Source organism: Rhincodon typus, chromosome 4 (genome assembly GCF_021869965.1).
Source record: "Rhincodon typus isolate 14 chromosome 4, sRhiTyp1.1, whole genome shotgun sequence".
Classification (NCBI taxonomy): Eukaryota; Metazoa; Chordata; class Chondrichthyes; order Orectolobiformes; family Rhincodontidae; genus Rhincodon; species Rhincodon typus.
The window spans coordinates 80,088,823-80,098,066 of record NC_063335.1 but is presented as its reverse complement, the minus strand read 5'-3'; the positions used below and the strand labels follow the sequence as shown (position 1 = coordinate 80,098,066).

The following is a 9,244-nucleotide window of genomic DNA, read 5'->3' as shown; positions in this document are numbered from 1 at the left end:
CATTTTCTGAAGAAGGGTCTAGGCCCGAAACGTCAGCCTTCCTGCTCCTCTGATGCTGCTTGGCCTGCTGTGTTCATCCAGCTCTACACCTTGTTATCTCAGATTCTCCAGCATCTGCAATGCCTACTATCTCTTGCTATTAACATCTTTGCTCTAAGGAGAACAACCTAGCCTTTCTCAATGTCCTTAACTCCTTAAATTAAGTTCCTCATCCCTGGTACCATTACAATTTGGCAATAAAGACTCCATATTCTAAAAGGTTGCCTGCATGGACATATAGATGTAAAACCCTTTATAAAGGATTTTAGGATATATAACCATTCTGATGGGTAAAGACACCTTTCGGTTTGTCACTACTGCCAATAGAAACCTGAAGTTGCCAGGTTCAACGACAGGCTTCTGCTGCTAACTGGTCTGAAGTAGAAATAATGGCTAGTGGTATGGCTGCTCTCCTCGATATTATTAGAGGGGCAGAGAAGAAAGAAATGGTTGTTACAACAGCTTGAAATTGTGCATCAGTTCTGGATAAGACATGGACTAGCTGTTGTGGCAGCTTGGAAATGTGCTGAATGATTGCCAGCATTCATGGTACCAAATGTCAGCAAGAATCAATATCCTCAGGCGAAGAACTGAGAAAAATGGAGAAACAAAACTAGCTGAGTTGATTCAACTTTTCAAAATGCTTAATAAAACACACAAAAGTTGAAGATTTTCAAAAGTATGCAGAATTCTCTAAATTTACCCACCTTTCAGATTCAAACTGACAGAAAGCATGGATCACGTTGAAAATTACGAATAAACAGAGTCTAGCTACAAGTAAATAATTATGAACCTTTGGAATTTAACTCTACTAGTAAAAATTCTAATACTGTATAAGCTCCTCCTCCATACATATATAGTTAGGAAAAAAAAAGGGTGTTGTAGATGATGGGCAAAACTGGGAAAGCAGTTCAATGGTCCCTGTTCACAAGATCTGCTGAGATGACTTTTGGCTTTTCCTTTACCCCGATGCTTTCACTGATTTATAGGAGGCACAGGGTGACTGGTTCACATTTATGAAAGATCTCTGACTTATTCACTATAAATTTCAGCTTGCAGAATGAAAATTAAACAGGCTTTTCTTCAGGCTTAAAGTAGGTTTAACCTCAGAGGACAGGGACAGCTTCTGAGCCTGTGGAGATCTGATGGCTTCTCGTTATTTCGTTCACAGGCCCAATCCATCCAGATATCTGGGAACAGATCATATAGTTGTTTGCAGGTATGAAGCCTTTGTCATTGATAATTTGCCACTCATTCAATGGCCAATTAGCTACATGTTGCTGGCTGAATTTCCATTTGTACGTACCCTTGGCTCAACTCATCTGTACCTTCTCCTGTTTCTTCTTGAACAAGCAGCAGTGTAAATAGTATGTACACCAGCATCAAATTACTTGCTTTAAAAAAAAACATGCAGTAATCCTTGGTATTAAAACAATTATTTTCCTATTTCAGTCCTCAACTAAAAATACGGAAAAATAAAACTACATGGTCTTTACACTTTGCAGCAGAGCAGATGGGCAGACAATTCCATTAGATAACAAGATACCTTACCAAAACACCTCCCTGTGTCTTTGCCTCATGTTATGTTGTGTGGCCTCCTCAAGAAGGAACTGAATGAGGAGCCTGTGTTTGTAATTACTTGAGTGCAGAATTGTAGTGTACCATGTGTTACAGCTTCTTCACCAGGCACTTACCTGCTTTATTCGTCTATTTCTATTCTCATTGGTACATGGTGCTGAAGGAAGACAAGACTACATTATCAGCTGTATGAATTGAATGTTCTTAAGTCCAGGGTTCTGCATATGGGCAGGACAAATATTGAACATAACCTTCAGGGAAAACTACTCAAGCCAGTACAGATCAAAGGAAACACAAACATTCTGGTGCATAAATCTCTAAAGGTTCACAACTACTGCTGTGGGTCAATAGATTGAAAGCATAGCATGCTCGGGTACATTTATAGGTCAATTCAATCCTGCTTAGGCCTCAGAATACTGTCTTTGGTTTCCTCATATGGAGTAGAACATAGAGGATTTCGAAAGGGTACTGAGGATGCAGTAGGCTCCAAGAGCTGGGCCTCAATAATTTTGTGATGCATAGGGATGATTTCTCTTTTTTAAAAGTTCTTTCAGAGGATGTGGAAGTTGCTGGTGGGTCTGGTACTTATTGAAAAGATGGTTTTGGGCTGCCTTCAGGAACTGGTGCAGGACATGCTGCATTTTATTTATTTTAGTACTTTCAGTAGATAATTACTTTTGAGTTATGGTTTTTAGCAGGCCTACTTTGGAATTAGGTTCCACATATAGTTTTGTAGCTATTTGTTGATTGAATGTGTGATTTTTTATCTTATATGTGTAATTTGTTATCTCAGTTTGTCACCATGTCATCTAGAATTCGCAAGCGGATATTCTGAAGCAAACTGACTGGTGCACTGCGTTATTATCTATCATTATTTTGCACCTATTGTGATAAATGTAATAAGTTCTATGAAACTTGTGAAATCATATTCATATCCTGAGTGCTCCAGTAGCTAAGAGGACTCAAAGGCCATTATGTTGGTTCTCTCAACTCAGTCTCTAATTGTGATTAACTTAGAAATAAAGTTAATTTGCAAGCTCCGTATCTTTTATAAGGCCAGTCCAGTTCAGTTTCGTCAGTGGATGTTGAAACTCAGGGATTCTGTTATGGTAATGCCATTGAATGTCAAGAAGAGATAGTCAAATTTTCTTTTGATAGTCATTGCCTGACAATTTTTTGGTACAAATGTTACTTGTCACTTATGAACCAAGCCTGGATATTGTCCAGGTCTTGCTACATTTGCATGTATCAATATTGGAGAAGTCATGAATGGAACTGAACATTTAACAATCAATAGTGAACATTCCACTTCTGACCTTGAGTTGGAAGGATGGTCTTGATGAAGCAGCATTGACATTAATAACCTGATGAGGATAATAAGTTGTGTCTGTGTAGACCAGGGCTGGACAAACTACAGCTTGTGGGGCATATCTGGCCCACAAGAGCTTCTGATGTGGACCCATTGGTTGAACAGTTTAGCATTTCAAAGGATATCTGGATCTTTTTTGTGTCTGTACCAATATCTATCATTTCAATGTAACCTGTAATTATCTGCTAACATGCATTAATGTGTACCTTGTTAACCACAACAAGGAAATGTTTTCCTTTACCACACGAGACCGAGCAGTGCTGTTGCTTCCAACACTTAAACAGGATGATGGCAGCAACCTTCATCATGAGCAACAGCTCATACAGTATAATGAGCTGGCATACCCATACAACATCCACTTCCTGCGGAGTTGCTCTTTGGTTCCTGCTACAAGCCTTGTGCACAGGTCATAGTTTCCATACCTCTGCTTGGTACTTCTGGCCCAGAGGCATACCATTCTGAACCTATGTGGTGTGCTTGAACCTGAGATGGGTTTCCAATTGCAAAACTGGTGCATCGTCAGTTCTACTTAATCCCTATAACATTATCTTGACCTGTCTGTATCTCAACGCTATTTCTGTAACTTTCACAAGTCCTAAGCTTCTCTTTCCATCACTCTCCACTTCCTCGCATCCTTTAAAATGCTGTTCAAAACCAAAGCATTTGACCAAGTCTTCAGTTCTGATATTGGCTTCTGTAATTTGATGTAAAATTTTGACTGCTAACATTTTTGTGAAATTCTTTGGGATGTGTTACTACATTGCAGGCGCTGTTCAAATGTAAGTTTTTGTCATTGTTATTGCTGTTTTCTGCAACCTACTCTTATTTCCCAATGACAACTTTTCATTCTTTATAAGTCTTCTCATTAGTGTCCCTCGACACCATAGAATAAATATTACATGTTAACGGGGATTAATTTATTTAAGTCCTTTCAAACTTGGTTTGGAAAGTATCTCATTTACATCAAATTGTAAGGAGAGAATTTGTCCATGGTTTTCCCAATCAATATCAGGTTTTGTTACAATTCAAGGAGGTTCAGGTTGTATTTAATCATAGTACGAAATTAAGATGTTATGTTAAAAACTAAATGTAGTTTTGTTTTTTTTTGAGGGAAACATTCTGTGTTATTCTTAACTTTGGCAGAAGTTTTTGCCATATGCTCAGGTACCATATTGACAACCCTGACTAATTTTCCTTTGCATTTACAGTAATACATGAAAACATCTGAAACAGGGATCACATTTTGAGTATAATATCCTTTTTGGAACTTATTTGTAAAAGCAAAACTCTGGGCTGAATATTCTCCTCAATGAGGTAATAAAAATGATGGCAACCAATAGTCAAAAATCAGACACTCAACATCCAGAAAAACTTGCACAATTATGTCTTATGCTTTATTTGGTGAGTTCAGAATTCCACAAGGCAAGAAACTTTTCTCGATGCATTTGCATCTCGTTTTTAACCACACTAACATCACGGTTCCAATTTCCTGTCCGCAATTAAGAAACTTGACAGCATAAGGACTTGACTGATAAATCAGAGCTGGTAGCTATTAACACATCTTGTCAGTGTTCGTTATAACTCACAGAATGGCTGTTACCAGCTGTCTAGTTTCATTTCTAATTGAACTGCTTCTTCTGCATAGAGTGCCTTCCGGGTCAATTAGCTACTCGCCCTGGAGCCTTCTGGGTAAATAGTGCCACTGAATCTGCCTTCATTGTGTACTTCATTTGAAAGGCAGTAGTTGTCAAACACTGCAGATAACAATGAGGCCTCAAACAATCACGTACAATACATTGTACTCACTGCTTTCAAACCTGTGACATAAACTCAACAAGTCTCATTGTAACAAGGAACCTAAAATCTGAATCTGATGTTCCCAATTGGCCAGAAAAGTCTATAGCAAGTATTGGAAAACATTATATAACAGTTGCCAACAGGACAGGTGGCAAAGGTAGTTAAGAAGGCATGTAGGATACTTGCTTTTATTAACTACAACTTTGAATACAAGTGCAGGGAGAGTAAGCTGGAGCTGTATAAGATGCTAGTTAAGCATAGCTGGAGTACTGTGTGCTGTTCTGATTCCCACTCTTTAGCAAGGAAGTGATTACACTAGAGAGGGTGCAGAAGAGATTCACCAGGATGTTGCCAGGGCTGGAGCGATTCAGTTATGAAGAGAGATTAAGAAAGACTGGGACCAGGGCGCAACATCAAGTCTACTAACTTTGCAGCCTGAATCAATCCTTTGTTTTTAACAAATCCTCACACACGGTCTTGACGTGACATGGGTTGTTTTTAGCACATAACCCATTCTCACTCACTCTCGGCCTATCATCAGATCATATGGGATTACAAGGTGTAGAGCTGGATGAACATAGCAGGCCAGGCAGCATCAGAGGAGCAGGAAAACTGACGTTTTGGGTCTGGACCCTTCTTCACAAATGGGGGAGGGGAGAGGGCTCTGAAATAAATAGAGAGAGGGGAAGACGATGATAGAAATTGGATAGAGGAGTAGATACGTGGAGAGAAGACGGACAGGTCAAAGAGGCAGGGATGAAGCCAGTACAGGTGAGTGTAGGTAGGGAGTTGGGATGGGGGTTGGTCAGTGAGGAGGGAGGGGCAGGTAGGTGGGAGAAAAGACGGACAGGTCAAGGAGGCGGTGACGAGACGAGCTGGTCATGGGATGAGGTCAGGGGTGGGGAGATTTTGAAGCTTGTAAAGTCCACATTGACACCATTGGGCTGCGGGGTTCCCAGGCGGAATATGAGGTGCTGTTCCTCCAGCCTTTGGGTGGCATCGTTGTGGCACTGGAGGAGGCCCAGGATGGACATGTCGTCCAAGGAGTGGGAGGGGGAGTTGAAGTGGTTCGCGACTGGGAGGTGTTGTCGTTTGTCACGAACCAAGCGTAGGTGCTCCACAAAGCAGTCTCCAAGCCTCTGCTTGGTTTCCCCGATGTAGAGAAGGCCACATCAGGATACAATATTGTATCCGCTGCTCCTCTGATGCTGCCTGGCCTGCTGTGTTCATCCAGCTCTGCACCTTAGGATAGAATCATAGAATCTTTACAGTGTGGAAACAAGCCCTTCGGCACAAGTCCACACCGAACCTTGGAGCATCCCACCCAGACCCATCCCCCTATAACCCACCTAAACTACACATCCCTGAACACTATGGGCAATTTGGCATGGCCAATCCACCTAACCTGCACATCTTTGGGCTGTGGGAGGAAACCAGACCATCCGGAGGAAACCCGCACACACACGGGGAGAACGTGCAAACTCCACACAGACAGTCGCCCGAGAGTGGAATCAAACCCGGGTCCCTGGAGCTGTGAGACAACAGTGCTAACCACTGAGGTACCATGCCACCCCTCCATTTATCCAAATAACTTTTAAACATTCTAACTGTACCCGCATCCATCACTTCCTCTGGAAGTGCATTCCACACACAAACTACCGTTTGTGTGAAAAAATTGTCGCTTATGTCTTTTTTAAATCTTTTATCTCTCACCTTAAAAATATGCCCCCTAATCTTGAAATCCCCTACCCTACAGAATAAACACCTGCCATTCACTTTGCCTAAAGCCCTCAAGATTTTATAAAACTCTATAAGGACACCCCTCAACTTCCTATGCTCCAGTGAAAAAGACCCAGCCAATCCAGCCTCTCCTTATAACGCAAACCCTCCATTCCCGGCAACAACTTGTTATCTCTGACTACAGTATCAGCAGTTCCTACTACCTCATCAGATCATATGGGTTGCTTTCAGCACAGCCTACCTATTCTCACCTACTCTCAGCTCTTATTATCACTTATTCAGTTTCTTTTCAGTCCTGCTATCAACAAACCCCTTGACTGCCTGTCCCTTTCATATTTCTCTCTCTCTCTCTGGACTCCATTTCCATCGATCTGTTCACGTCCCCCCAAACTTCTCTTCAGAATTAATACCTACTTTTCCTAGCTGCTATTAGTTTTGATGAAGCATGGCTGGACTCAAAACATTGATTCTGCTTTCTCTCCACAAATGCTGCCAGACATGCTGGCTTTCTCCATCACTTTCTGCTTCTGTTTGAGATCCTCAGCATCTGCAGCCCTTTGTTTTATTCTAGATAGACTGGGTTGGTTTCTTTAGAGCAGAGAAGGCTGAGGAGGAAACCTGATTAAAGTGTACCAAATTATGAGGGGCATTGATAAGGTAGATTGAAAGAGACCTCTCCCTTTGGTGGCGTTCAATGACCAGAGCACGTAGATTTAAAGTAAGGGGCCAAAGGTTTAGAGGACATTTAAGGAAAAGAAATTAACCCAGGAGATGGTGAGTATCTGGAACTCATGCTTGAAAGAATGGCAGAAAAGGTAACTATTACAACATTCAAGAAGTACTTAGATGAATGTTTGAAGCGCTATATCATACAGGGCTATGGGCCAAGTGGTGGAAAATATGACTAGAGTAGGTTGGTGCTTGATGGCTGTTGTGGCTAAGAAGAAGCTCATTCTATGTTGTAGACTCTTAACCAGGCCTTCTTGAGTTACCAAAGATTGAATTTATGAATTACTAAATGTAAGAGGAATTAGAAATGCAGCATGCATACAAACAGATTAGAAATAAGATAAAAATAAGACTTTTGAATCTAAATTCTTTGCAAAGAGTTGGATAGTTGAACGTTGTGGCCATTGTTGCGGTTACCAGTAGCATTAACTCCAATAGTTGAGTGACTGATTTCATGCCCTTTGTTTTGCAGATCAGTTGTTCTGATTCCTTTCAACTGTGATTGAACCGCTAGATTTGGAGTGAGAGCAAATCCATTTGTTGTCCTAATGTCTGGCTGCTAACTGGCTGTCTTTTAGCATCCAGAATAAAAGAGTCTCTTACAGGGGTGACTAGGGGCTGTTTGTCTGACTATGACCTTCACAGCTTGCTAATGCATGAACTCAGACTAGTACACATGAAAACATTCAGTCTCACTAGAACACTGCAGTGGAGTTGAAACCGGCATTTAACCCGTGTCCTTGTGTATTATTGAACAGGAAGGTATAACATATGCCTGCAGTTTGGGACATCTTATTCATAGAGGCATAGTGTCATATAGCACAGAAACAGACCTTTCAGTCCAACATGTCAATGCTGACCAATTTTCCCAAACTAAAATAGTCCTATTTGCCTGTGTTTGGCCCATATCCTTCTAAACCTGTCCTGTCCAAATGTCTGAAATAACAAGGTGTAGAGCTGGATGAACACAGCAGGCCAAGCAGCATCAGAGGAGCAGGAAGGCTGATGTTTCGGTCCTAGAATTTAATTTCACATATGAACCACTCTTTGTATTAAAATGTTGCCCTCAGGTCTCTTTTAAATTTTTTTCTTCTTTATTCATTAATGGGCCGAGGGTGTTGCTGACCAGGCAGCATTTATTGCCCAGAGGGCAGTTCAGAGACAACCATATTGCTGTGGGTCTGGAGTCATATGTAGGCCAGACCAGGTAAGGATGGCAGTTTCCTTCCCTAAAGGACATTAGTGAACCTGATGGGTTTTTCCTGACAATCAACAATGGATTCACGGTCATCATTGGATTCTTAATTCCAGATATTTTTTAATTGAGTTTAATTGAATTCAAATTCCACCATCTGCCATGGTGGGATTTGAACCCACATCCCCAGAATGTTATCTGGGTCTCTGGATTAAAAGTCCAGCAATAATACCACTAGACCATCACGTCCCGTCTCACCTTTCTCCTCTCACCTTAAAAATATGACCCCAAGTTTTAAATTCCTCCATCTTAGGGAAAAGACATTTACTATTCACCTTATCTATGCCCGTCATTATTTTATAAACCTAGGTCACCCTACAGCTTCTTATGATTCAGTCAAAAAAGGCCCAGTCAGTCCAGTCTCTTCTTATAACTCGAACCTAGAGTCTAGTGAGAATGAAGGGCTGTGGCTTCTTGTTCTGCAGGCGCTGCATTAACCCCCTCATTGTTTTTGTAGTCTCGAGAATCACTGTTGAGTCTGTTTTGAGATAACACAGTGTGAAGCTGGAGGAACACAGCAGGCCAGGCAGCATCAGAGGAGCAGGAAAGTTGACGTTTCGGGTCGGTACCCTTCTTCAGAAATGGGCTCTTTCCCCATTTGAAGGACTGTTGTTACACATTTCCCTTTGCATATCTAGATGTTACTTCCATGGGTCTCTCTCTCTCTTCAGATAGCTGCTTAATTTATATTCGCTGCCATTTTTGGTTGTATCAGCCTTCTTTAAAAAAAAAACAGA

The 9,244-nt window shown here is 41.3% G+C and overlaps 1 long non-coding RNA gene across 2 annotated transcripts in view; it reads right to left on the bottom strand.

Moving 5' to 3' along the window:
* LOC125482959 overlaps positions 1-9,244 on the bottom strand; it is a 111,528-nt gene that overhangs the window by 18,946 nt on the left and 83,338 nt on the right. The window contains exon 9 of one of the 2 annotated variants that reach the window (XR_007261961.1): positions 4,356-9,226. The exons of the other annotated variant lie outside the window; for it this stretch is intronic. This is a non-coding gene — a long non-coding RNA (uncharacterized LOC125482959). Of the gene's footprint in view, positions 1-4,355; positions 9,227-9,244 lie in introns of those variants that run through there. 2 annotated transcript variants of the gene reach the window in all.